At 43.9% G+C, this 27,187-nt stretch overlaps 1 long non-coding RNA gene across 3 annotated transcripts; it reads right to left on the reverse strand.

Annotated features, from left to right (window-relative positions):
• Positions 1-234: 234 nt before the first annotated feature.
• On the reverse strand, positions 235-5,523 carry LOC123408459. 3 transcript variants are annotated; one of them, XR_006612755.1, is made up of 6 exons: positions 4,820-5,523; positions 4,684-4,724; positions 3,798-3,897; positions 2,944-3,035; positions 2,367-2,797; positions 235-1,228 (listed from the first exon to the last, which is right to left on the reverse strand). It is a non-coding gene; the product is annotated as an uncharacterized LOC123408459 (long non-coding RNA). The 3 variants fall into 3 exon arrangements; XR_006612754.1 differs by lacking the exon at positions 235-1,228 and having other exon boundaries at positions 2,229-2,797; positions 4,820-5,522; XR_006612756.1 differs by lacking the exons at positions 235-1,228; positions 3,798-3,897 and having other exon boundaries at positions 2,229-2,797; positions 4,820-5,522.
• Between the last annotated feature and the right edge of the window lie 21,664 nt (positions 5,524-27,187).

Below are 27,187 nucleotides of genomic sequence, written 5' to 3' on the forward strand. Positions count from 1 at the left end.
TATTCACAAGCCACTAAAGATATACTGTGACAACCAGTCCGCAACATTTTATGCTCACAACAACAAGTCTAGTAATGTTTTCAAGACAATAAATATAAAGTATTACGTTGTGAAAGATAAAATTCAGGATCAAACTATAAGTCTGGAGCATATAAGTACGAAGTATATGCTTGCGGATCCGCTAACGAAAGACTTACCACCTAGTGTGTTCAAGGAACACTTAGCCGGCATGAGTTTAATGAAAAGCCTATGATTCTTGGATCATAAGAGACCCAAAAGTCAATGAATTTATTTCAAAACAAAAGTGTGTTGTAGCTGTATGATTCTATCGACAATTAAGTTGTGACAATGAAACATGCTCTACATGCCTATATGTGATGGAACAAATAAAATAGAAAGTATAAAGTCAAAAATAAAAGTTGAGATCAAGGAAAAGAATGTTAGGTTGATCTCTCACCGCGTGGGCCCAACGGCCCACCATCTATGCGCCCTGATCGGGGTCGCCCAACCCATTATGGTTGGTGGGCCCCTGTGACCCGCACTATATAAAGGACGGTGGGGTGCCGGGGCATGGACTACGAGATTCGCCGCCGTCACACCCCTACCAACATACCTATCTGATATAGGTAAGCGCGGTGCTCACGGGAAGCTCCACCTACGCTAAACCCCCTTCTCCGTCACCGCCGTCGCTACTGCACCGATGGAGAGCGGTGGGAGCTCATCCAGCTCAGGACAAGGTAACACCGCGTGTTCTACCGGATCTATCTATGCCTAGAAGATCCATGTGTTCTATCAAGTTCCCCTAGCTCCATTACTGCTTATGGCGTTCCTGTAATGGTGATTTCGGGTGCCGGCATGCAGGAGCCTCTTGGACCAAGGCCACTTTCCTCCTCATCGGGCCGCCGTGACGTCGCTGCGGTCATGCTCCTCACCGAACAGCTCTAGGGACCATGATGGGTTACGCATTATCCGCGTCTCCTCTGGAGCACAGATTTGAAGCCGCGGGTCCCTCCTACTTCTTCCTCCACGTTGACCGCCATTGTCGTTGTCCGGAGCTCGTTGCTCTGCGCCACCCGACCTCTCCACTAGCAACAGGGTGAGAAATTGCCTCTGCATGTTGTTTGCTGCTTGCTGCCGCTGGCTGCGTGGCTGCTATCGCTGCTTTCTTGCAAGATGCTTGTTGTTTGTTGCTTGCTGCTGATGCTTGATGATGTTAGCCATGACCTGCCTGTAGATGAGAGAAGGAGAAATTGATTTTCTATGAAGAAAGATGGCCATATTCAGCAGTACTTTTTAATTTACTTGCCCGTCATGCTGTCAGACTAAGTCTAGTTCTGATACGGAGTTGGATGTTTTAACATGTACTCTAGCAACATACATACATAAGCTTAGTCAGTATTATTGCTTAGAACTAAAAGATGATGTACTTTAACAAAATTCCTTTAAATCTTTAAATTCAGAACTTGCATTCTACTCCCTCCGTTCCTAAATATAAGTCTTTTTAGACATTTTACTAGAGGGCTAAATACGGAGCAAAATGAATGAATCTATACTTTAAAGTATGTCTATATACATTCGTATGTAGTCATTTTAATGAAACATCTTAAAAGACTTATATTTAGGAACAGAGGGAGTAGGACTCTAAGAAAATGTTATTGCCAATTTCAGTAGCTTCATTTTCAACTCTCTGCATGAGCATAAAATTCATGCCCTATACACATTTTGTAAATTCATGAATATTGATTTTCCGCCATTTGGTTCTTTCCCACTGTTTCTTCATCGTTTCAATGGTATGGCAATGAGGGGTAGTACGGGTTCAGTCTCCAGCTTCATCAGGATGTTGACCAACAAGGCAAGCATCTGCTTGTTGACCCTCATCGTTTCAATGGTATGGCAATGAGGGGTAGTACGGGTTCAGTCTCCAGCTTCATCAGGATGTTGACCAACAAGGCAAGCATCTGCTTGTTGACCCTATCTTATGTTTTAGTTATGTTGAAGGATTATACTATCTTCTTGTTGTCCGTGTTTTACTATGTCGGGCCTTTCTTTGCAATATCCATGTTTAGCTTTGTTTGACATGGCTAGGAGTTGCTTGTTATTCATGATCAGCATGTCATGACATATATTAACTCCGGCAATTTGTAGTCATCTTAAAATAATACAATTATGATAGCTTCAGGCCATATTAACAAAATTCAAACTAAAATATAAGCACCTCAAAAGCTATGTTTCAAAATAGCAGATCAAGCACATGCAACAGCAAAGATGTATAAGCAATCAATGACATGAGTGAGCTGCTCAAGCAAACAATGATATGAGTCAAAGATCAGAGAAATAGCACAGTTTGTTTTTGGTAGAGTCCCTACAAATATGGCAATGACAGGCTCTATCTCACTTGCACATGAATCTCTTCATCAGGAAAACCTTTCCTTCCTCCAAGACATCCTAATAAAACCAGTGAGCTGCCCAAGCAAGAGTAGTATTCAACGTCCGGAATGAATTGCAGGAAGTACCAAATGTACATTGATCCTGAAATAGTCTTAGTCACTGAACCAGTTGCAGCCATGGTGTCAATCTTCCTCCAATTACAAACTACTCTCATACACCAAACTAAGTATAAGATACTAAAACTTACATGGATGGCATGGCAAATAATTTAAGGATGGTAGATAACAAATTGGTATTACTCGCCTAGTTCCGAAAAGAACTGAAAGTTCAGTAAATGATTTAGGGCGTATTACCTTCGAAATAAAAGACAAGCAGCGTCATAAAATGCACAAGCTTGATCACCCACTACCTATGATAGAGCCAACTGATTTCTGTTTGATAAAGTATGTATATACTTGTAGAGGATGGGAATCCAACAGGTGCCAGGTGGTAGCAAGGGAAACCAGCTATGAGGATAAATAAATGACCAAATTTAGAAGTTCGTACTTCAGGTACCTGTCGGCAACGACAATCACTCGGTCTTTGGAGAACACATCCTGCTATCCTGCAACCTGTAGCCACCCCCAAGCCTGAAGTCCATCCAACCTCTGCATGGCAGTATGGCGAAACCAAGATCGATGTCATGATAAAGCTTTCCAAGAAAAATCAGTGTTCTTAACTAATGCATCTAAAAATCATTATTTGACTACAAAAATAGGTGCAATATTATATGAACAATTCAGCATTAAACCCTTTAGGCAGTTGAACTAACATGTCTATCCCACAAAACTAAAATGCGCTGGATCTTGGCTCCAGCAGAACCTATCTCATGACAAAACAATCATAAAACACTTCTGCTTCGGTACACCCCCCTAAACACAAGGACGGTCCAGATTAATCGATACCTCTTCATAATAAAGGGCAGGATGGTCATATTCACGTATACGCTGTATTTTTTTTCATACGCACACATCCTCCTCTGCTGGGCAGGCATGTTTATGTTTTTTCTGTTTTTCTCACATGACCTAATGATCATCACAAGAAATACGAAAGAAAAAGGAGCTGATAGACAAAATTTAAACCAAAATAGGGAAGCCGCTGTGGTTTTTATATAAGAGAAATATCATACTTGAATTTGTCATATCCAGCAACGTGTCCTATTGGTCGCTGCCGCATGCATGTTCGCTACAGGTCTGGAGTTCGAAACGTGGTACTTGCATAATTTTTGAACTTTAATAGAAGACAAGAAAATGGTGTACTTGGCCCGGCCAAGGGCGTATATGTAGTGGATCTATCGTACATACGAAAATTGATGTGAAAGGTTCATATTATCCTTTATACGGTTTGTAAGGGGGGGGGGGGGGGGGTACCGAAGCGGGGCTCATCATAAAATTCTATCAGGTGACAGCAGGACCAATGTTTCTCCCTGATACTTGCTAAAGTAGCGGCTTAGTCTTGTCATAAAGTTACCTGTCATATTCAACATACCCGTAAGTTGACTAAAATGTACTATTCGTCTAATTTACAGAAAGGAAAATAACAGAGATAAGTCACCTGCCTCATCTATCATTTAGGAGAAGCTTAGTATATATATGAAGAATGAGGCAACAACATGACAGAAAATTACATCTTTTGAATTCCGCAAAAGTTATCATAATAAGGGAGAACACATACAGCCCGATTAACATAATAAGGGAGAACACAAAAATACATTTAGATCCTCGCTTCAGCAATGGCAACCAACCATTTATAACTTCAGATCAAGCTTCAGAAATGAAAAATATTTTAAATCCCTATTTAGAGTTGACAGTAGCTGCATTTGAATTCCTTTTTAGGAAGAAAAATTGTCTATGATTGAGAAACTCTATTTCTAAATCAAGGTCCTGAACCTAGCCACCTCCATAACTTATCAGTTCACTGAAGAAATCTGAAAAACAGTTATTGCAATGTGGCACTCATATTTCTCCGTACAATTACTACAACCAAACTCCAATAACACAAAGCAGTAAATGGTACACATGTGAGCTTCATTCTGCAAATAACCCAGCTAACAAATATGTATTGTGTCCCTCCTTATTACTCTAATTTCTCAACATGAACGTACTCATGAATCAAGAGGCCATAAGAACTCCTAAACTGAATATTTGCCAATGAAGCTCATACACATTTCAGCAAACACACGAGGAGAAAGGCCATCAAAAAGCATCCCACATTACTGGTTGAAGAGAAGACAACATGAAGGAGCAGGCATCCCACCTTGCTGGTTAAATACAAGCCCGAAGAGGACAAAATCTTTCCTGCACAAGAAAGAAAAAAAAGAAGAAAGAAGGGATCATCTCATAAGCCTTTCATCAAACAGGTCACAGGCGAAGGCAGTGAATAAACACCTCACCTTTTTAATTAAAGATGCACGCGCCGGAGAAGCCAAGAATCCGCAAAGACAAACAATCAGCAGTAGAACAACCACGATATAGGGAAAACCAGATAACTGAGACTTGCCGATCTGTCCTCCCTGTTGGTTTCGTGGCTTCAAAAGCTACCAGCCACGTTCGATGGTGTGTGCAGACCAAGGCTGAGGTGGAGCGATGCGAGAGAGGCCGAGGTGGCAGAGGCAGTGCGACACTGGGGGCGCACAGCAATTGCGGGCTCGTTTCGTCGGCCGACGCAGGTAGCCGCGAGGGATGGGGGAACAGGAAGCGGCACCGTCACTGCTGCCTCGTGTGTGCAGGGAAGAAAGTAAGAGCTATATGCGGGGTTGGGGATTTTTACCGTGCCTATTTATTCAGGACGACGACGACGGCGACGGCGACGGCACAGTGAACCACCACCATGGCTCAGGCTTCTTCCGGTGTCGCCGCAGCACGCATCGGGAAGACGACGACCACCACAATGCTCAAGCTTCTTCTGGTGTCGCTGCGACGACGACGACGACGGTGCCGTGGATAATCATAGCGACTCGAGATTCTTCCAGTGTTGCCGCCGTACGCGTGGGGATAGAGGGTAGGGGGAAAATGGAGTTGCGCCGGCCATCCCCAATCTGAGAAAGGAGGAGGCGGCGGGATGCGTAAAGAGGGGGAGAAGGAGAAAGAGTAAGTGCAGTCGGATATTTTCTAGGACTTTTTTACTATTCTGACCTTAATCTCAAAGTATAGCATAAAATAAACTCTATACGAAACTATTTCATGATCTGATCCTTTTAGAAATGTCATGCTTTGATGCACGCTCCGTCCCTGCTGACGCCAGTCTATCAGGATCGTGAAATAGTTTCGTATAGAATTCATTTTGTGCAATAGTTTTAGATTAAGGCTAGGAGAGTGAAAAAGTCTTATTTTCTATGGCCGACTAATCCCACATCACCCACGATCGCTCCGGTCAATAATTTCATCACCGAAAAGAGACGCGACCCACACTGTGAAGCTGGGCCCATGAGGAATGAAGGTCCACCAGCCATTCTCTCTCGAGAGCTAACCAGATGTGAGAGCAGGATTAACAAGATTGACGGCTAGAATTCACTGCCCACCTGCTCCATACGACAGTAATTCAATCGAACTGGTAAAAAGGTATTCCAGCGTCGAAGGCCCTTATAATGGCGGGTATTCTAGGAGGGTTTATATGTTCGATCGATTGACGGCCAGAATTTACTGCCCACCTGTTGGGGAACGTCGCACGGGAAACAAAAAAAATTCTACGCGCACGAAGACCTATCATGGTGATATCCATCTACGAGAGGGGATGAATGATCTACGTACCCTTGTAGACCGTACAGCAGAAGCGTTAGTGAACGCGGTTGATGTAGTGGAACGTCCTCACGTCCCTCGATCCGCCCCGCGAACAATCCCGCGATCAGTCCCACGATCTAGTACCGAACGGACGGCACCTCCGCGTTCAGCACACGTACAGCTCGACGATGATCTCGGCCTTCTTGATCCAGCAAGAGAGACGGAGAGGTAGAAGAGTTCTCCGGCAGCGTGACGGCGCTCCGGAGGTTGGTGATGACCTCGTCTCAGCAGGGCTCCGCCCGAGCTCCGCAGAAACGCGATCTAGAGGAAAAACCGTGGAGGTATGTGGTCGGGCTGCCGTGGAAAAGTCGTCTCAAATCAGCCCTAAAACCTCCGTATATATAGGTGGGAGGGAGGGGACCTTGCCTTGGGGCTCAAGGAGCCCCAAGGGGGTCGGCCGAGTCCAAGGGGGAAGGCTCCCCCCCCCCAAACCGAGTTGGACTTGGTTTGATGGGTGGGAGTCCTTCCTTCCCTTCCCACCTCCTCTTTTTTTTCTCTTTGATTTTCTTTCCTAGGCGCATAGGGCCCTTTTGGGCTGTCCCACCAGCCCACTAAGGGCTGGTGTGCCACCCTCAAGGCCTATGGGCTTCCCCGGGGTGGGTTGCCCCCCCGGTGAACTCCCGGAACCCATTCGTCATTCCCGGTACATTCCCGGTAACTCCGAAAACCTTCCGGTAATCAAATGAGGTCATCCTATATATCAATCTTCGTTTCCAGACCATTCCGGAAACCCTCGTGACGTCCGTGATCTCATCCGGGACTCCGAACAACATTCGGTAACCAACCATATAACTCAAATACGCATAAAACAACGTCGAACCTTAAGTGTGCAGACCCTGCGGGTTCGAGAACTATGTAGACATGACCCGAGAGACTCCTCGGTCAATATCCAATAGCGGGACCTGGATGCCCATATTGGATCCTACATATTCTACGAAGATCTTATCGTTTGAACCTCAGTGCCAAGGATTCATATAATCCCGTATGTCATTCCCTTTGTCCTTCGGTATGTTACTTGCCCGAGATTCGATCGTCAGTATCCGCATACCTATTTCAATCTCGTTCACCGGCAAGTCTCTTTACTCGTTCCGTAATACAAGATCCCGCAACTTTCACTAAGTCACATTGCTTGCAAGGCTTGTGTGTGATGTTGTATTACCGAGTGGGCCCCGAGATACCTCTCCGTCACACGGAGTGACAAATCCCAGTCTTGATCCATACTAACTCAACTAACACCTTCGGAGATACCTGTAGAGCATCTTTATAGTCACCCAGTTACGTGCGACGTTTGATACACACAAAGCATTCCTCCGGTGTCAGTGAGTTATATGATCTCATGGTCATAGGAATAAATACTTGACACGCAGAAAACAGTAGCAACAAAATGACACGATCAACATGCTACGTCTATTAGTTTGGGTCTAGTCCATCACGTGATTCTCCTAATGACGTGATCCAGTTATCAAGCAACAACACCTTGTTCATAATCAGAAGACACTGACTATCTTTGATCAATTGTCTAGCCAACTAGAGGCTTGCTAGGGACGGTGTTTTGTCTATGTATCCACACATGTAAATGAGTCTTCATTCAATACAATTATAGCATGGATAATAAACGATTATCTTGATACAGGAATTATAATAATAACTATATTTATTATTGCCTCTAGGGCATAATTCCAACAGTCTCCCACTTGCACTAGAGTCAATAATCTAGCCCTCACATCATCATGCGAATTACATTGTAATAAATCTAACACCCATACAGTTCTGGTGTTGATCATGCTTTGGCCGTGGAAGAGGTTTAGTCAGCGGGTCTGCTACATTCAGATCCGTGTGCACTTTGCATATATTTACGTCCTCTCCTTCGACGTAGTCGCGGATGAGGTTGAAGCGTCGTTTGATGTGTCTCGTCTTCTTGTGAAACCGTGGTTCCTTTGCTAAGGCAATGGCACCCGTGTTGTCACAGAACAAGGTTATTGGATTCAGTGCGCTTGGCACCACTCCAAGATCCATCATGAACTGCTTCATCCAGACACCCTCCTTAGCCGCCTCCGAGGCAGCCATGTACTCCGCTTCACATGTAGAATCTGCTACGACGCTTTGCTTGGAACTGCACCAGCTTACCGCACCCCCATTAAGAATAAATACGTATCCGGTTTGCGACTTAGAGTCGTCCGGATCTGTGTCAAAGCTTGCATCGACGTAACCTTTTACGGCGAGCTCTTCGTCACCTCCATACACGAGAAACATCTCCTTAGTCCTTTTCAGGTACTTTAGGATATTCTTGACCGTTGTCCAGTGATCCACTCCTGGATTACTCTGGAACCTACCTGCCATACTTATGGCCAGGCTAACATCCGGTCTAGTGCACAGCATTGCATACATGATAGAACCTATGGCTGAAGCATAGGGGACGGAGCGCATATGCTCTCTATCTTCATCACTTGCTGGGCACTGAGTCTTACTCAATCTCGTACCTTGTGAAACTGGCAAGAACCCTTTCTTGGACTGTTCCATTTTGAACCTCTTCAAAACTTTATCAAGGTATGTGCTTTGTGAAAGTCCTATCAGGTGTTTTGATCTATCCCTATAGATCTTAATGCCTAGAATGTAAGCAGCTTCTCCTAGGTCCTTATAGAGAAACTCTTATTCAAGTAATCCTTTATGCTCTCTAAAAACTCCACGTTGTTTCCAATCAGTAATATGTCATCCACATATAATATTAGAAATGCCACAGAGCTCCCACTCACTTTCTTGTAAATACAAGATTCTCCAACCACTTGTATAAACCCAAATGCTTTGATCACCTCATCAAAGCGTTTGTTCCAACTCCGAGATGCTTGCACCAGTCCATAAATGGATCGCTAGAGCTTGCACACCTTGTTAGCATTCTTAGGATCGACAAAACCTTCGGGTTGTATCATATACAACTCTTCCTTAAGGAAACCGTTAAGGAACGCCGTTTTGACATCCATCTGCCAGATTTCATAATCGAAAATGCAGCTATTGCTAACATGATTCTGACGGACTTAAGCATCGCTACGGGTGAGAATGTCTCATCGTAGTCAACTCCTTGAACTTGTGAAAAACCCTTTGCCACAAGTCGAGCTTTATAAACGGTCACATTGCCGTCAGCGTCCGTCTTCCTCTTAAAGATCCATTTGTTCTGAATAGCCTTGCGGCCCTCAGGTAGTACCTCCAAAGTCCACACTTTGTTCTCATACATGGATCCTATCTCGGACTTCATGGCTTCTAGCCATTTGTTGGAATCTGGGCCCACCATTGCTTCTTCATAATTTGCAGGTTCATTGTTGTCTAACAACATGATTGATAAGACGGGATTCCGTACCACTCTGGAGCAGCACGTGGTCTCGTCGACCTGCGTGGTTCGACAGAAACTTGAACCGGAGTTTCATGATCATCATCATTAACTTCCTCCTCAACCGGCGTCGCAACGACAGAGGTTTCCCCTTGCCCTGCGCCATCATCCAGAGGGATGAGAGGTTCGACAACCTCGTCAAGTTCTATCTTCCTCCCACTCAATTCTCTCGAGAGAAACTCCTTCTCGAGAAAAGCTCCGTTTTTAGCAACAAACACTTTGCCCTCGGATTTGAGATAGAAGGTGTACCCAACTGTCTCTTTTGGGTAACCTATGAAGACGCACTTTTCCGCTTTGGGTTCCAGCTTTTCAGGCTGAAGCTTTTTGACATAAGCATCACATCCCCAAACTTTAAGAAACGACAACTTTGGCCTTTTGCCATACCACAGTTCGTATGGTGTCGTCTCAACGAATTTTGATGGTGCCCTATTTAAAGGGAATGCAGCTGTTTCTAATGCATAACCCCAAAATGATAACGGCAAATCGGTAAGAGAAATCATAGATCGCACCATCTCTAATAAAGTACGATTACGACGTTTGGACACACCATTACGCTGTGGTGTTCCAGGCGGTGTCAACTGTGAAACAATTCCACATTGTCTTAAGTGAGCACCAAACTCGAAACTCAGATATTCACCCCCACGATCAGACCGTAGGAACTTGATCTTCTTGTTACGATGATTTTCCACTTCACTCTGAAATTGCTTGAACTTTTCAAATGTTTCAGACTTGTGCTTCATCAAGTAGACATAACCATATCTACTCAAATCATCGGTGAAGGTGAGAAAATAACGATATCCGCCGCGCGCCTCTACTTTCATCGGACCACACACATCGGTATGTATGATTTCCAACAAGTCACTTGCACGCTCCATAGTTCCGGAGAATGGAGTCTTAGTCATCTTGCCCATGAGGCATGGTTCGCACGTGTCAAGTGAATCAAAGTCAAGTGACTCCAAAAGTCCATCAGCATGGAGTTTCTTCATGCGCTTTACACCAATATGACCTAAACGGCAGTGCCACAAAAATATGGCGCTATCATTGTTAACTCTAACTCTTTTGGTCTCAATGTTATGTATATGTGTATCGCTATCAAGAGTCAATATGAACAATCCTCTCACATTAGGTGCATGACCATAAAAGATGTTACTCATAGAAATAGAACAACCATTATTCTCTGACTTAAAAGAGTAACCGTCTCGCATTAAACAAGATCCAGATATAATGTTCATGCTCAACGCAGGCACTAAATAACAATGATTTAAGTTCATCACTAATCCCGATGGTAACTGAAGTGAAACTGTGCCGACGGCGATTGCATCAACCTTGGAACCATTTCCTACGCGCATCGTCACTTCATCTTTCGCCAGCCTTCGTCTATTCCGCAGTTCCTGTTTCGAGTTGCAAATATGAGCAACAGAACCGGTATCGAATACCCAGGCACTACTACGAGAGCCGATTAAGTACACATCAATAACATGTATATCAAATATACCTGATTTTTCTTTGGCCGCCTTCTTATCAGCCAGATACTTGGGGCAGTTGCGCTTCCAGTGACCCATACCCTTGCAATAGTAGCACTCTGTTTCAGGCTTAGGTCCAGTTTTGGGTTTCTTCGTCGGATTGGCAACAGGCTTGCCGCTCTTCTTTGAATTACCCTTCTTGCCTTTGCCGTTTCTCTTGATACTAGTGGTCTTATTCACCATCAACACTTGATATTCTTTACGGAGTTCAGACTCTGCGACTTTCAGCATCGCAAACAACTCGCCGGGTGACTTGTTCATCCCTTGCATGTTGTAGTTCAACACAAAGCCTTTATAGCTTGGCGGTAGTGATTGAAGGATTCTGTCAGTGATAGCCTCTTGCGGGAGTTCAATCCCCAGCTCAGCTAGACGGTTTGAGTACCCAGACATTTTGAGCACATGTTCACTGACAGACAAGTTCTCGTCCATCTTGCAAGCATAGAATTTATCGGAGGTCTCATACCTCTCGATCCGGGCGTTCTTCTGAAAGATAAACTTCAACTCCTGGAACATCTCAAATGCTCCATGACGCTCAAAGCGACGTTGAAGTCCCGGCTCTAAGCCATACAAGACTGCACATTGAACTACTGAGTAGTCCTCCTTACGTGCTAACCAAGCGTTCTTAACATCCTGATCAGCCGTAGCGGGTGGTTCATCTCCTAGCGCAGCATTAAGGACATAATCCTTCTTCCCAGCTTGTAAGATTAGCTTAAGATTACGAGCCCAGTCTACAAAGTTGCTTCCATCATCTTTCAACTTAGCTTTCTCTAGGAACGTATTAAAATTTAGGGTGACTGTCGCGTGAGCCATGATCTACAACACAAATATATTCAAAGTGGACTTAGACTATGTTCAAGATAATTAGAGTTTAACTTAATCAAATTATTTGCTAAACTCCCACTCAAAAAGTACATCTCTCTAGTCATTTGAGTGGTTCATGATCCACTTACACTAGCTCAAGTCCGATCATCACGTGAGTTGAGTATAGTTTCAGTGGTAAGCATCCCTATGCTAATCATATCATCTATATGATTCATGATCGACCTTTCGGTCTCATGTGTTCCGAGGCCATGTCTGCACATGCTAGGCTCGTCAAGCTTAACCCGAGTGTTCCGCGTGCGCAACTGTTTTGCACCCGTTGTATGTGAACGTTGAGTCTATCACACCCGATCATCACGTGGTGTCTCGAAACGACGAACTGTAGCAACGGTGCACAGTCGGGGAGAACACAATTTATTCTTGAAATTTTAGTGAGAGATCACCTCATAATGCTACCGTCGTTCTAAGCAAAATAAGGTGCATAAAAGGATTAACATCACATGCAATTCATAAGTGACATGATATGGCCATCATCACGTGCTTCTTGATCTCCATCACCAAAGCACCGGCACGATCTTCTTGTCACCGGCGCCACACCATGATCTCCATCAACGTGTTGCCATCGGGGTTGTCGTGCTACTCATGCTATTACTACTAAAGCTACATCCTAGCAAAATAGTAAACGCATCTGCAAGCACAAACGTAAGTATAAAGACAACCCTATGGCTCCTGCCGGTTGCCGTACCATCGACATGCAAGTCGATATTTTCTATTACAACGTGATCATCTCATACATCCAATATATCACATCACATCGTTGGCCATATCACATCACAAGCATACCCTGCAAAAACAAGTTAGACGTCCTCTAATTTTGTTGTTGCATGTTTTACGTGGTGACCATGGGTATCTAGTAGGATCGCATCTTACTTACGCAAACACCACAACGGAGATATATGAGTTGCTATTTAATCTCATCCAAGGACCTCCTCGGTCAAATCCGATTCAACTAAAGTTGGAGAAACCGACACTTGCCAGTCATCTTTGAGCAACGGGGTTACTCGTAGCGATGAAACCAGTCTCTCGTAAGCGTACGAGTAATGTCGGTCCAAGCCGCTTCAATCCAACAATACCGCGGAATCAAGAAAAGAATAAGGAGGGCAGCAAAACGCACATCACCGCCCACAAAAACTTTTGTGTTCTACTCGAGAAGACATCTACGCATGAACCTAGCTCATGATGCCACTGTTGGGGAACGTCGCATGGGAAACAAAAAATTTCCTACGCGCACGAAGACCTATCATGGTCATGTCCATCTACGAGAGGGGATGAGTGATCTACGTACCCTTGTAGACCGTACAGCAGAAGCGTTAGTGAACGCGGTTGATGTAGTGGAACGTCCTCACGTCCCTTGATCCGCCCTGTGAACAATCCTGCGATCAGTCCCATGATCTAGTACCGAACGGACGGCACCTCCGCGTTCAGCACACGTACAGCTCGACGATGATCTCGGCCTTCTTGATCCAGCAAGAGAGACGGAGAGGTAGAAGAGTTCTCCGGCAGCGTGACGGCACTCCGGAGGTTGGTGATGACCTCGTCTCAGCAGGGCTCCGCCCGAGCTCCGCAGAAACGCGATCTAGAGGAAAAACCGTGGAGGTATGTGGTCGGGCTGCCGTGGAAAAGTCGTCTCAAATCAGCCCTAAAACCTCCGTATATATAGGTGGGAGGGAGGGGACCTTGCCTTGGGGCTCAAGGAGCCCCAAGGGGGTCAGCCGAGTCCAAGGGGGGAGGCTCCCCCCCAAACCGAGTTGGACTTGGTTTGGTGGGTGGGAGTCCTTCCTTCCCTTCCCACCTCTTTTTTTTTTCTCTTTGATTTTCTTTCCTAGGCGCATAGGGCCCTTTTGGGCTGTCCCACCAGCCCACTAAGGGCTGGTGTGCCACCCTCAAGGCCTATGGGCTTCCCCGGGGTGGGTTGCCCCCCCCGGTGAACTCCCGGAACCCATTCGTCATTCCCGGTACATTCCCGGTAACTCCGAAAACCTTCCGGTAATCAAATGAGGTCATCCTATATATCAATATTCGTTTCCGGACCATTCCGGAAACCCTCGTGATGTCCGTGATCTCATCCGGGACTCCCAAAAACATTCGGTAACCAACCATATAACTCAAATACGCATAAAACAACGTCGAACCTTAAGTGTGCAGACCCTGCGGGTTCGAGAACTATGTAGACATGACCCGAGAGACTCCTTGGTCAATATCCAATAGCGGGACCTGGATGCCCATATTGGATCCTACATATTCTACGAAGATCTTATCGTTTGAACCTCAGTGCCAAGGATTCATATAATCCCGTATGTCATTCCCTTTGTCCTTCGGTATGTTACTTGCCCGAGATTCGATCGTCAGTATCCGCATACCTATTTCAATCTCGTTCACCGGCAAGTCTCTTTACTCGTTCCGTAATACAAGATCCCGCAACTTTCACTAAGTCACATTGCTTGCAAGGCTTGTGTGTGATGTTGTATTACCGAGTGGGCCCCGAGATACCTCTCCGTCACACGGAGTGACAAATCCCAGTCTTGATCCATACTAACTCAACTAATACCTTCGGAGATACCTGTAGAGCATCTTTATAGTCACCCAGTTACGTGCGACGTTTGATACACATAAAGCATTCCTCCGGTGTCAGTGAGTTATATGATCTCATGGTCATAGGAATAAATACTTGACACGCAGAAAACAGTAGCAACAAAATGACACGATCAACATGCTACGTCTATTAGTTTGGGTCTAGTCCATCACGTGATTCTCCTAATGACGTGATCCAGTTATCAAGCAACAATACCTTGTTCATAATCAGAAGACACTGACTATCTTTGATCAACTGGCTAGCCAACTAGAGGCTTGCTAGGGACGGTGTTTTGTCTATGTATCCACACATGTAAATGAGTCTTCATTCAATACAATTATAGCATGGATAATAAACGATTATCTTGATACAGGAATTATAATAATAACTATATTTATTATTGCCTCTAGGGCATAATTCCAACACCACCTACTCCGTACGACAGTAATTCAATCGAACAGGTAAAAAGGCATTCTAGCGTCGAAGGCCCTTAAAATGGCGGGTATTCTAGGAGGGTTTTATATGTTTGATCGATGATATGTGATGCAGTAATGTTTCAAACATGATGAACAACACACGTGCTTACTGCTGATGATGTACTCCGGATGCTCGTCATCGTAGTCCTGCTTTGGAGCATATGTTGAGAGAACCGTTAGTGTGAGAAATAAGGAAAGTATTTGTTTGTAATGGAAGCCGCTTATATGAGGTTGAATAGAATCGAACACTATCCCAAGCATTGGTGGATTCTCTAGCCCTGCACCATCACCACTACCTTAGTAGGGCTGGACTAACGAGCTGCTCGGCTCGTTTGGCTCGTTATCATTAAGCCCGTTATCGTTAAGCTCGTTATTGTTAAGCTCATTAATATTAACGAGCTAAAACCTATGTTCAGCTCGGTTCGTTATGGGCTTGTTATGCTCGTGAATGTTCACGAGTGCTCGTTAAGGTAGTAAACAAGAGTATGTAGCAGCAACAACACAGAAGTCTGGTAGTATGTAGCACCAACAACATACAGTATGTAGCAGCAACAACAACACACATAGAGCATGTAGCAACAACAACACACAATCTTTGCACCATTTGCATTTAAAAAATAATAGCAACATGCTACAACCAAAGTGCCAAACCCCAAACACATAAGGTTTCCATCACAAATTTAAAATAGCATAGATTTTAAAAAGGACGTCACAGCCAAAATAGATTTTAAAAAGGACGTCACAGCCAAACCCCTAAAAGTAGCAACAATAGTACGTTACAGCCAAAGTAGCACCTTTCACAGCGAAAGGACGTCACAGCCAAGTGCCCAAGTCACCTTGCATTATTTAAAATTGTAAGATAATTAAACTTGCTACATCCAGTAATAAAAGAACATTCCAGGAGCCCTTCCACCTTTCTGCTTATGCCTTCATGAACTTGCAGAGTTTTCCTACATGCAAATTTTGAAACAAAAAAGTAGACTTTCAGGTTTCTCGTACAGTAGTGTTGTAGGCCTTAAATAGGAGAAAGTTTAATAATACAAGAGAAAGAAAATAAAAATTGCAAGTGTCAACTATTATCAAGCACCAACCTGCTAGTTGCTTTCCACCATCACCATAGATTCAGGGAATGGAATGAACTCAACATCATCATCAATGTCATCCTCCTACAAAGGGAAATGCAATTTCAGTTAGGCAGTCCATTTTGAAATAGTATGTCGAAGCTTATAAGTAATAGACAACAGAGAGCAATTAATATTACCACTATGATTGTAGGCTTAATGTGGTTTTCTTTTGATCCTTTGATGAAGCTAGAAGCACAAAGAAGTGCCTCAACCATGGTTGGGCGTAGAGAACTACGGTAGTCATCAAGAACTCTACCTCCTGTAGAGAATGTCGACTCTGAAGAGACACTAGTAGCTGGTATTGTCAAGAACTTCTTTGCCATTTTTGCAATAATAGGATATCTATGGGCATTCAACCTCCACCAGTCAAGTAATGTGAAATGTGGATCACTAATGGGATGAGTCTTGTCTTCAAGATAACTATTCAATTCAGATTTGCATGGCTGCGAATTTGTCTCCTCGAGAAAGGATTGAAACCCACTCGAAGTCCATATATCACTTGTCAAACTAATGCTCTCAACAGACCTTAGTTGCTTCTTAAGGATTTCTTTCTCAGAGAGATACACCTTCATGCATTCAGCTCTAATTTTCTTCCTACCAATGAACTTGTATGATGCATTCATATATCTCATGAGAATATTAAACCAAGCATGCTCGACCATCCTAAAAGGATATTCATGCACAATTATCATCTTTGCTATGATTTTAACGACTTCTGCATGATCATATTCATGATTCACTATAAGAGATGCACCTGGCTTTCCAGGATCCAAATTGATTGTACCTTGTCGTTGTTGTCTACCCTTCTTGTTTAGATAGTCCACACAAACATCTGTATGCCGATTGAGACTAGTAGTTGTCCTCCCTGGAGTATAAGCAAACAAGTTACAGCAATACAAGCATTTTGCCTTCGTGACGACCGCCCCTGGTTTCTTCTTGCATACAGCTTTGACCTCTTTGAAATGCTGCCAACATGGTGCACGCTTAACTCTGGTTTTCCTCACCTTAACCTTATTACCAACATCAACTTTTGCCTTATTCCTTTTCCCTCTCTTTCTTTTTTCAGTGTCATTGACCTCACCTTCTACATCATTTTCTTTGTCACCCAGTCCTAGAGATGGGTCTGACATATCATCATCCCTGTCATACTCATCTGCCTCATTAACCTCTTCATATCCTTCGTTAACCTCGACCTATTCCTCTATATCACCATCCTATGCAGAAAGAAATAGCATGATTCAGATAAACAAATCATCATTGCATGATTGATTAGGAATATGAATAATGAAGTTCTATTAATCTATATTGTAACTAGAGTTCTATACAAATATAGCAAAAATAATTGCATCATCAACATCAGGCATCATTAAAGAAAATTGCAATTGGAACACATGGTAAAATTTACTCATCTAAACACAAGAGCAGAAAAGGAACTTACCACTCCTGATCTAGCATCACCAACATCACATATTGTTTCATCCACCCTTGCTCTTTTGTGTGGTGATAATTGCAGAAGAGGAGCAGGCTGTGCTGCAGTGGAGGGAGAGTCCCGTGACGCACATTTAGAGGCAACCGACCTCTTCCGCGACTCCATGCTTGCATCTGCAGCAGAAGGTAGTGGCCGCCGGCGTTCATCCATTCTGGCTCGCAGATGCGTGAGAGTTGGAGATGGGAAAATGGCGGAGATAGGAGAAGGGACTTGGCGCACGGAGATAGGAGAAGGGACTCTAAGTAGAATACCCGGGGTTCCAGAAATCGGACGCCGGTCAACCGCCGTACTAGAGCAAAGCAAATCGATGTCGCTGCCGGCCCTCGTTCAGTCGTTTGGTGGTCCTTTGTTCCAGCGTTCCTCGCAGGTGGCAGCTAGGGAAAAGAATAGGGATTAGGAGTTGGACTGTTTGAGTCGTGGCTCGTGGGGATTAGGTCTACTGCAGGCCGAAGTGGGTTGGGTGGGGCTGGGACGTTCGGCTCTGTGGGGCTGGAGCGCTGGGCTAAGTGGGCACAATTAGGCCTAGGCTGTGGCGCTGGGCTATTTCTTATCAAAACTAATGGAAATTATCGAGCTAAACGAGTTAGCTCACAAAACTCGTTTGCCCGTTCATTAAGCTCGTTAATCTTAACGAGCAAAAACACTGTTCAGCTTGGTTCATTAACTCACGAGCACGAGCCGAAACGAGTCGAACAATCGAGCGATCATTATGCTCGCGAGCTTCGAGCTTTTCGTCCAGCCCTAGCCTTAGACACCAATAAATCAAATCTACCAAAACCTATAAAAATATAGTATAGATACAAATAATCTTACAACTACCACAACGAAAATCAAATGTGCAATTGCCAGCCAGATTGATATGGTTGTTGAAGAGAAACATACTAATGGAGAAACCCACACGAATATCTCAATGAAACGAGATCAATCGCCGACTTAGCAGTCCGTAAAATTGCGAGCGCAACGATAGGAGGAAAAGAGAGAAATCATACACATCATAGCAATGTTGAACTACGAGCCATGCACAGAGCAGCACATCATCGGCACCCTTCTCCTAGCCACCAACAAAAAATAGTCGGTAGTGAGGCGCCTGTCGGTGTCACCTATCCCGCTCTGCAGCATATCTGCTCCCAAGTGCATTCTTCTTGAACTTGTTCATCGCACTGAATTGATGAAGTCTACCCTTAACTGATTCACAAAGGCGTATGTGGGTCACATATAGGATCAAGGGCCCTTGCCGGAAAAGTTTTCCGGTAAAGTTTCTGTTGGCCCATAGCCCTCCAAGATGCAACTGAGCTAGTAACCAAGTATGACCCCTTACGAGTTCCATTCCAAGAATATTCATCAACTAGTGGAAGCCCTCCAAACCATCCCTTTATCCTGGCCATTCTCGGTCTGGGGCTCGATATTCTGGGCCCCTTTCCCTGCGCTGCTGGGGTTTTGAGTTCTTGTACATAGCAATCGACAAGTTTACGAAATGGCCTGAGGTGGAACCAGTGAGAAAGGTGACCGCGCAGTCAGCTATCAAATTCATGAAACGACTGGTGTGCCGCTTTATTTGATTTCACTTTAGCATTGTTGTTACTAGATGAAGAAACTTTCTTGCCATTATTACGAGTGTTCTTAGGTTTAACTTGTGGAACAAAAGTAGACAAGAGTAATCGTTTGGCTAGATAAGATGAACTCTTCTTTCGAAGGTCATCATTGATTTCTTTTAGAAACTCATATTCTTGCTCTAAATTTAGCTTCTCGAAGCGTAGCTTCTAATGAGTTCTTGCAAGCTCTTTATGATCTTCTAGAGTAGTTTCCTGAGCTAACTTAAGAGTGTTTAATTCTTTACTTAGTCGTTCAATCTCTTTTTTATCATCATCATTTGACTTCTCTTGACTAGCATGATTGTTACCAAGTTCATTTTCAATGTTATCACTAGTCTTATCAAAGAGCAAGTCATCATCTCCTAACAAGTCATCCTCATCACATCAAAGTCAAAATACCCGGGTTGTGATACCAAGGGTCCTTTTGCCATGAAGCAGTTTCCAATCTCTTCATTTGGTGAATAAAATAAGTCGTATGAGTTGGAGGAAACGAGTGCAAGACTGGGAACACCTTCATCTTGACTATAGTTGGAGTTGGAGTGTTAGCTTCTCTCGGACTGGTTGTTTGACTCGGAACCGGATACCCATTCACCAACATGAGCTTGATGTCTTCTTACTGAGTTGCTCTTGGTGTACTTGTCCCTCTTCTTCGATTCCTTGCCTCTCCGGGGGTGTCTTCGTTCATAACGATCTTCTCTACTCCTTCTCTCTTTGCGAGGTGACTCATATCTTGAGCTTCATCTTCTAGGTGACTCTTCTCTTTCTTTGTGGGGAGCCGAGCACTCATTGAAATAGTGTCCGAGCTTTCCACAATCTTAACAGTTTCGGTCACGACTAGATGAACGCTTCTCATCATATCTTGAGCTTGAACTTCTCCCTTTGCCTCCACTCTTGTAGAACTTGTTGAATTTCCTGACCATGAGGCTTATATCTTCATTGGTAACAAGTTTGTCATTTCAAGTAGCGGGAGCATCACTTGAAGCTTTGTAAGCACCGCTTGACTTGTTGTGCAACTCATCTTTGTCCTTGAGTAACATTTCATGAGCAACAATCCTTTCAATGACTTGAGTAGGCTTGTGTAAGTGCATCTAGTGCCCCTTAGTGATTTTGGTGGTTTGAAGACTTATGAGTTAAGTATCTAATGTGTTCATAAGTGTACACATGATCTATAAGTCGTTGAGGAGTTTGAATTATCCGATGAATATCGACCCCTAAAAATGTATGTCTTCGGCTGAAGAAATTGGCTTGAAGCTGAAGAATTGAATCGCGAAGAAATTGCGATGAAATTGATATTCCTCATGAAGATATTGAAGATGTGGAATTCGGTGTGTCCTGAAGAAAATCAATCTAAAGACTTTGAAGCATGAAGATTTATTCTTTCTGTTTTAATTTCTTCACTCTTGAGTCATAGGAACACCGTACTGTTAAGGGGGTCGAAGTAACACTTCGGAATGAATTTCCTCATGATGCTCAACCCAAGCCTAATCCTACCAAAAGCCTCAAGTGAGGAATATGAGAGACATGAGGACTCTCACAGTTGAGGGTCCTGACCATTACCGCAATTCGCACCACATCACTGATCTTCCACACCAACGGTCATATTATTTAAGGGCATTAATGTCAAATCATGTCGGGATGCTCCCAGGCTATAAATAGCCGCCCCCACAACCATTAGCTGGTTGGTGCTCCGTTAGAAACTGACACTTGTCATAAGAGCAACCCAAATTCCTCAGAGTCTTCAAGAGTAAATCATCAATGAGGAAATACCCCAAACACCAAACCACAAACCAAAAACCAAGTGATTGAGCATCACTGAAGAATTTGTTCCTGTGTGGGACTGAAGCCTTTTACCTTTGAGGACTGTGCATCCTCCAGACGGTTAGGCGTCATGGTCTAGAGCAATCCAGCAGTCAATTGTGGATCGCCGGGTGACCAAGTTTGTGAGGGTATTGAAGTCTGCCCTCAAGGCTTACCACGAGTGTTGGGCGAGGACTGTGTGTCCTTAGCTCAAGGAGAATACGGTAGGGACTGTGTGTCCCAGGACTGTGTGTCCTTTGGTTTCATTACCAAGCCGCTCCAAACCAGACGTACAACTGTCACAGCAGTTGGAACTGGGTCATCAACCATTGTCTTCACTGTAAAACGGGTTCTATTTCTTCAACTCTTTAAATTCCTCAATATTGTATGTTGAAGATTTTCATTGTATATGTTTGAAGAATTTGCTGAAGAATTTCTCTGAATTTCCTCAACCTCAAATTCTTCAGGCAAGTTAATCATCACCTGCTTACTCTGTGCCTGCGTACTGTGTAAACTGTTTTTCATATTCCTCATCTTGAAAACTGTTGTAGTGATACTTTGCACCCCTGGTCCTTTGTTGTTCCGCTGCAAGTTAGTCATCAGTGAGGAATTTCCTCAGTGATGAAATTCTAAAAATCTCCTATTCACCCCCCTCTAGTCGATATAACGCACTTTCAATTTGTATCAGAGCAAGGTGCTCCCTTGTCCTGTGTGATTTTGGTTTAACCACCTAGAGATTTAGCTATGTCGACTGCAGGCATGATCAAGGTGACTGCAAGATGTCCTACTTTCGAAGGAAAGGACTTTCCCTTCTAGAACACCAAGATGCAGATGCATCTACAAGCTATTGACAATGATCTCTGGTATATTGTGGAACATGGTGTCCCTATCATCACTTCTACTGTCTCTGCCGCTGATGTGAAGTAATGCAAGCAACTTGATTCTCAACCGAAGAATATCATTTGTGGCCATCTGAGCAAAGGTCAGTATGGCAGAGTGAGTGCTTTGGGATCAGCAAAACTAACCTGGGAAAGGCTGTTGATGGCTGCTGTGTATCCCTTGCAACAACGCCAGAAATAGTTGTGTCGACGACACCAGGAATCCTTCAGCTGCGGCTACGCCTTAAGGGACTTCCTAGGCAAGTATGCAAAGGATTTCCCCCGTGGCCTTGGAGCCTTGCGTTGGTGTTCCCTCGAAGCGGAAAGGGTGATGTAGCACAGCGACGGTAAGTATTTCCCTCAGTTTGAGAACCAAGGTATCAATCCGGCGGAAGAGTATCTCAAGATCCTGCACAAACACAAAAGCTTGCACCCAACGCTATGAAGGGGTTGTCAATCCCTTATAGATTGTTTGCCAAGTGAGAACTGAAAGCAACAAAGTAACAAAGCAAAGTAAAAGCGGAGTTGTAAACGATGGATGTGAATAGACCCGGGGGCCGTAGTGTTTACTAGTGGCTTCTCTCATGAAAGCAAGTAGACGGTGGGTGAACAAATTACTGTCAAGCAATTGATAGAACTGTGCAGAGTCGTGACGATATCTATGCAATGATTATTTCTATAGGAATCACGTCCGAAACAAGTAGACCGATACTTTCTGCATCTACTACTATTACTCCACACGTCGACCGCTATCCAGCATGCATCTAGTGTATTAAGTCCATAAGAACGGAGTAACGCCTTAAGCAAGATGACATGATGTAGAGGGATAATCTCAAACCAATGATAAAAACCCCATCTTTTTACCCTTGATGGCAACTGCTTGATGTGTGCCTTGCTGCCCCTACTGTCACTGGGAAAGGTCACCACATGGCAGAACCAATAACCAAGCACTTCTCCCATTGCAAGAATCATAGATCTAGTTGGCCAAACAAAACCCAAGACTCGGAGAGACTTACAAGGATATCAAATCATGCATATAAGAAATCAACAAAGACTCAAATATATATCATAGATAATCTGATCACAAGTCCACATTTCATTGGATCTCAACAAACACACCGCCAAACAAGATTACATCGGATAGATCTCCATGAAGATCATGGAGAACTTTGTATTGAAGATCCAAGAGAGAGAAGAAGCCATCTAGCTACTAACTACGGACCTGTAGGTCTGAAGTGAACTACTCACGAGTCATTGGAGGGGCGATGATGATGATGAAGAAGCCCTCCAGCTCCAAAGTCCCCTCCGACAGGGTGCCGGGAAGGGTCTCCAGATGAGATCTCGCGGAAACGGAAGCTTGCGGCGGCGGAATAGTATTTTCGAGGCTCCCGTGATTTTTTGCGGAATATTTGGGAATTTATAGGCCAAAGATCTAGGTCAGGGGGCGGCCAGGGAGGCCACAATCCTGCCCACCGCCGCCTCCCCCTGGTGGCGGAGTGGGGGCTTGTGGGCTCCCTGGAGCCCACCTGGCTTGGCCCAAAAGCCCCTTGGACTTCTTTCGTTCGGGAAAAAAATCATTTCGGGGTTTTTCTTCCGTTTGGACTCCGTTCCAAAATCAGATCTGAAAAGAGTCAAAAACACGGAAAAAACAGGAACTGGCACTCGGCACTGAATTAATAAGTTTGTCCCAAAAAGATATAAAAGGTACATAAAACATACAAAGAAGGCAAGATAACAGCGTGAAACCATCAAAAATTATAGATACGTTTGAGACGTATCAAGTATCCCCAAGCTTAACTCCTACTCGTCCTCGAGTAGGGAAGTGATAAGAATGAATTTTTGATGCTTTCATGCTACCTAGCATAGGTGTCCTTTGTAATTCCTCTTATGTGACATGAATGTTCAGATCCATTATATTCAAAACAATAGTTTGCTATTGATGGGGAAACAATAATAATTCAAGCAAACTAGCAAAGTAATCATGAACTTTCAAAATAACAAGGCCAAAAGAAAGTTATCCCTACAAAAGCATATAGTCTGGCTATGTGTCATGCCCAAGATGCGACCCTATCCTCAATTTGGCACGAGGGCCTCGTCAGGGATAGAAGCGCATCTCGTCGTGTCGCAAGAATGGATATCGTTACAAGTACATGTACTGAAAAGAAGAGATATATAATAGAATTGGCTTACACTCGCCACAAGCTACATCAGAATCACAACAGTACAATACATAATCATCATGAATAAGAGCAGGGTCCGACTATGGACAAAAATAAACGAGAAAAGAAGAATGACGTCCATCCTTGCTATCCCAGGCTGCCGGCCTGGAACCCATCCTAGATCGATGAAGAAGAAGAAGAAGAAGAAGCAACTCCAAATGAACAATCAACACGCTCGCGTCAAGTAACCTTTACCTGTACCTGCAACTGGTGTTGTAGTAATCTGTGAGCCACAGGGGACTCGGCAATCTCATTTCCAAAGGTATCAAGACTAGCAAAGCTTAATGGGTGAGGTATGGTTAAGTGGTGAGGTTGCAGCAGCGTCTAAGCATATATTTGGTGGCTAACTTACGAGTACAAGAAATAAGAGAGGGAAGATCTACGCATAACGGACGTGTACTAAACATGATCAAATGAATGATCCTGAACACCTACCTACGTTAGACATAACCCCACCGTGTCCTCGATCGGAGAAAGAACTCACGAAAGAGACAGTCACGGTTACGCACACAGTTGGCATATTTTAATTAAGTTAACTTCAAGTTATCTAGAACCAGTGTTAAACAAAGTTTCCACATTGCCACATAACCGCGGGCACGGCTTTCCGAAAGATTTAACCCTGCAGGGGTGCTCCAACTAGTCCATCACAAATTACCACAAGCCGCATAGAAATCCTCGATCACGAAGCTCGCGATCTCGTCGGATTCCTTAGTGGAAAACCTCAACTCTGAGTTTACCCAAAGCATCACCAGAATCCCGATGCACAAGATATCTCGTCACACATAAAACTAATCCAGCAAGGCCGCCCGGCGTGTCGACGATCCCGATAGGAGCCGCGTATCTCGTTCCTAGGACACGACAGATAAGCACAGCGTACGGTGGCCTGATAGAAATCTCCCGAGTTGCCCCTGGTTGGCCCCGCAAATGGCTCTAGTTTTGGACCAACACCAACAGCACTGGCCCCCTTGTATTATGTAGAATTATTCCTCGGGTAGCGCTAACTCCCTATGCATTTCAGTTTAACAAATTATTATGTTGGGAAAATAGTACCAATGTTGGGCCTTGCCAGATCAGCTTTAATCTAAAACGAATTATCAAGGGGGTCCCCATAACAACCCCGATCGTGTTAGGAGCGCTCAATTATGGAACATAACACCGGTAGCCGAAACTAAGGGGGCAAAGGTGGAACGAAACACCAGGCTAGAAAGGCCGAGCCTTCCACCTTTTACCAAGTATATAGGTGCATTAAATTAAATAGCATTTAATATGGTGAAAAGACAAGGGACCCATGTTTTCACATGGAAGCAACTGCACCTGCAACTAGCAATGCTAACAACATGGTTAAGCAAGCAGTAACATAGCCAATCAGTGGTTTGCTAGGTTGAACAGGTTGAAGGTTTTCATGGCATTGTTGAGAGGCTGATATTTAACACGTGGTAGGCAAGGAGACATAATCGATAGAAGCGATAAAACTAGCATGACAATGATAGTAATGGTATCTGGGGAAATGGTCATCTTGCCTGAGATCCCGCTTGGAAGAAGAATGCCTCCATGAAGCAGACGAACCGACGTAGTCGAACGGGTCCTCACTTTCCGACACGCTTGCGGAACTCTATCGAGACGGAGGAAACCAGAAACAAGCATCAACACAGATATTCACCACGGCAAATGCACAACATGATGGACAACCTAGTATGATGCATGAACAGTTCAAACATGCAAGGCATGGCATGACAATTCACACAATGAAACACTACACATTAAGTGAAGTTCAATATGCAACGAGTTGCATATTAACAAAACTCCACGTTCATTTATTTAGTTCTATCCCGATTAGATACACGGCAATATTAAATGTTGTTAAACATGGAAAGAGGTGAAGCGTAATGAATCTACCTATCTAGGCATTTTAAATGAGGTCGGAAATGTCATATAGCACCTCCGAAATGACCTCACATGTTAATTTACAATTCTGTCCAGATTTGAACTAACACCTTTAATTAGTTGTTAAACAGCAAAACAAATAGGTTCACGTGATTCTACACGTCGAGACAAGCAATTTACACATAGAGATCATCTCCAACGGAGCTACGGTTCAGAAGATACGGACACCGCAAGATATGATGGCATGAATGCAATATGTGTGCATCGACGGCCACGAGCACTTCAATACATACAACCAGCAAGAGAAAATGAAACTACACGAGATTCTAAGCAATTTTCATGTAGGATACGATCAAATCGGAGCTACGGTTCAACAACTACGAGCAAAACAAGAAATCACTACAATCTGCCAAAATCAGCCACATAGCATTTTCTACGCCCCACAACTACGAGCTACAAAACTCCGATAAACTCAAGCAAGGCATGACACGAAAGAGGGCAAGAAGCACTACAACAAACAACTAACAACAACTAGCATGGCATCATGGATCACTAGGGAAAGAAGTCACAAAATGGCATCTCACACACTATTTCAGACTTAGTGAAAATAACACCTCATGAAAGTGCAGTTTTCGGTCTGAAGGCATATTAACAGCAGCAAAACCTATAGCTACAGGACTCCAAATGGCATGAAAATTCATAGCATGCTAGAGAAACACAAGGGCTACAACTAACTCCATTGCACCAACCTCAAAAGAGCTACAGATCACAAGATACAAGCAAGACAAGACAACAACAAAATATAACAGATCTCAGACTTAGAAATATTTCAGCTCCTCCAAATCAGCACTATTTCTAGCAACTTGAGAGCAAGCAAAACACACCTAAACATGCATTTCTATTGCCACTAAAAATACCAGGGGCTAGACAAAACATCCAAGATCAACTCTCTAGTTGACAACTCCTCCAAACGAAGCACGGAATAAATCCTACGAATTAAACAAAAGGGCATCACGGCAATATATCGCGCGAACTAACTTGCTCAAAAGCTAAAACTAAATACACAGAAAAATCCATTTCTACCCCGAAAACATATAAAATTTGTGGGGTTGCAACACACAAATAATGCCACACATAAATGCGAGATAATAACCTATACACGGATA

The sequence above is a fragment of the Hordeum vulgare genome, chromosome 7H (assembly GCF_904849725.1).
Source record: "Hordeum vulgare subsp. vulgare chromosome 7H, MorexV3_pseudomolecules_assembly, whole genome shotgun sequence".
NCBI classification, from domain to species: domain Eukaryota; kingdom Viridiplantae; phylum Streptophyta; class Magnoliopsida; order Poales; family Poaceae; genus Hordeum; species Hordeum vulgare.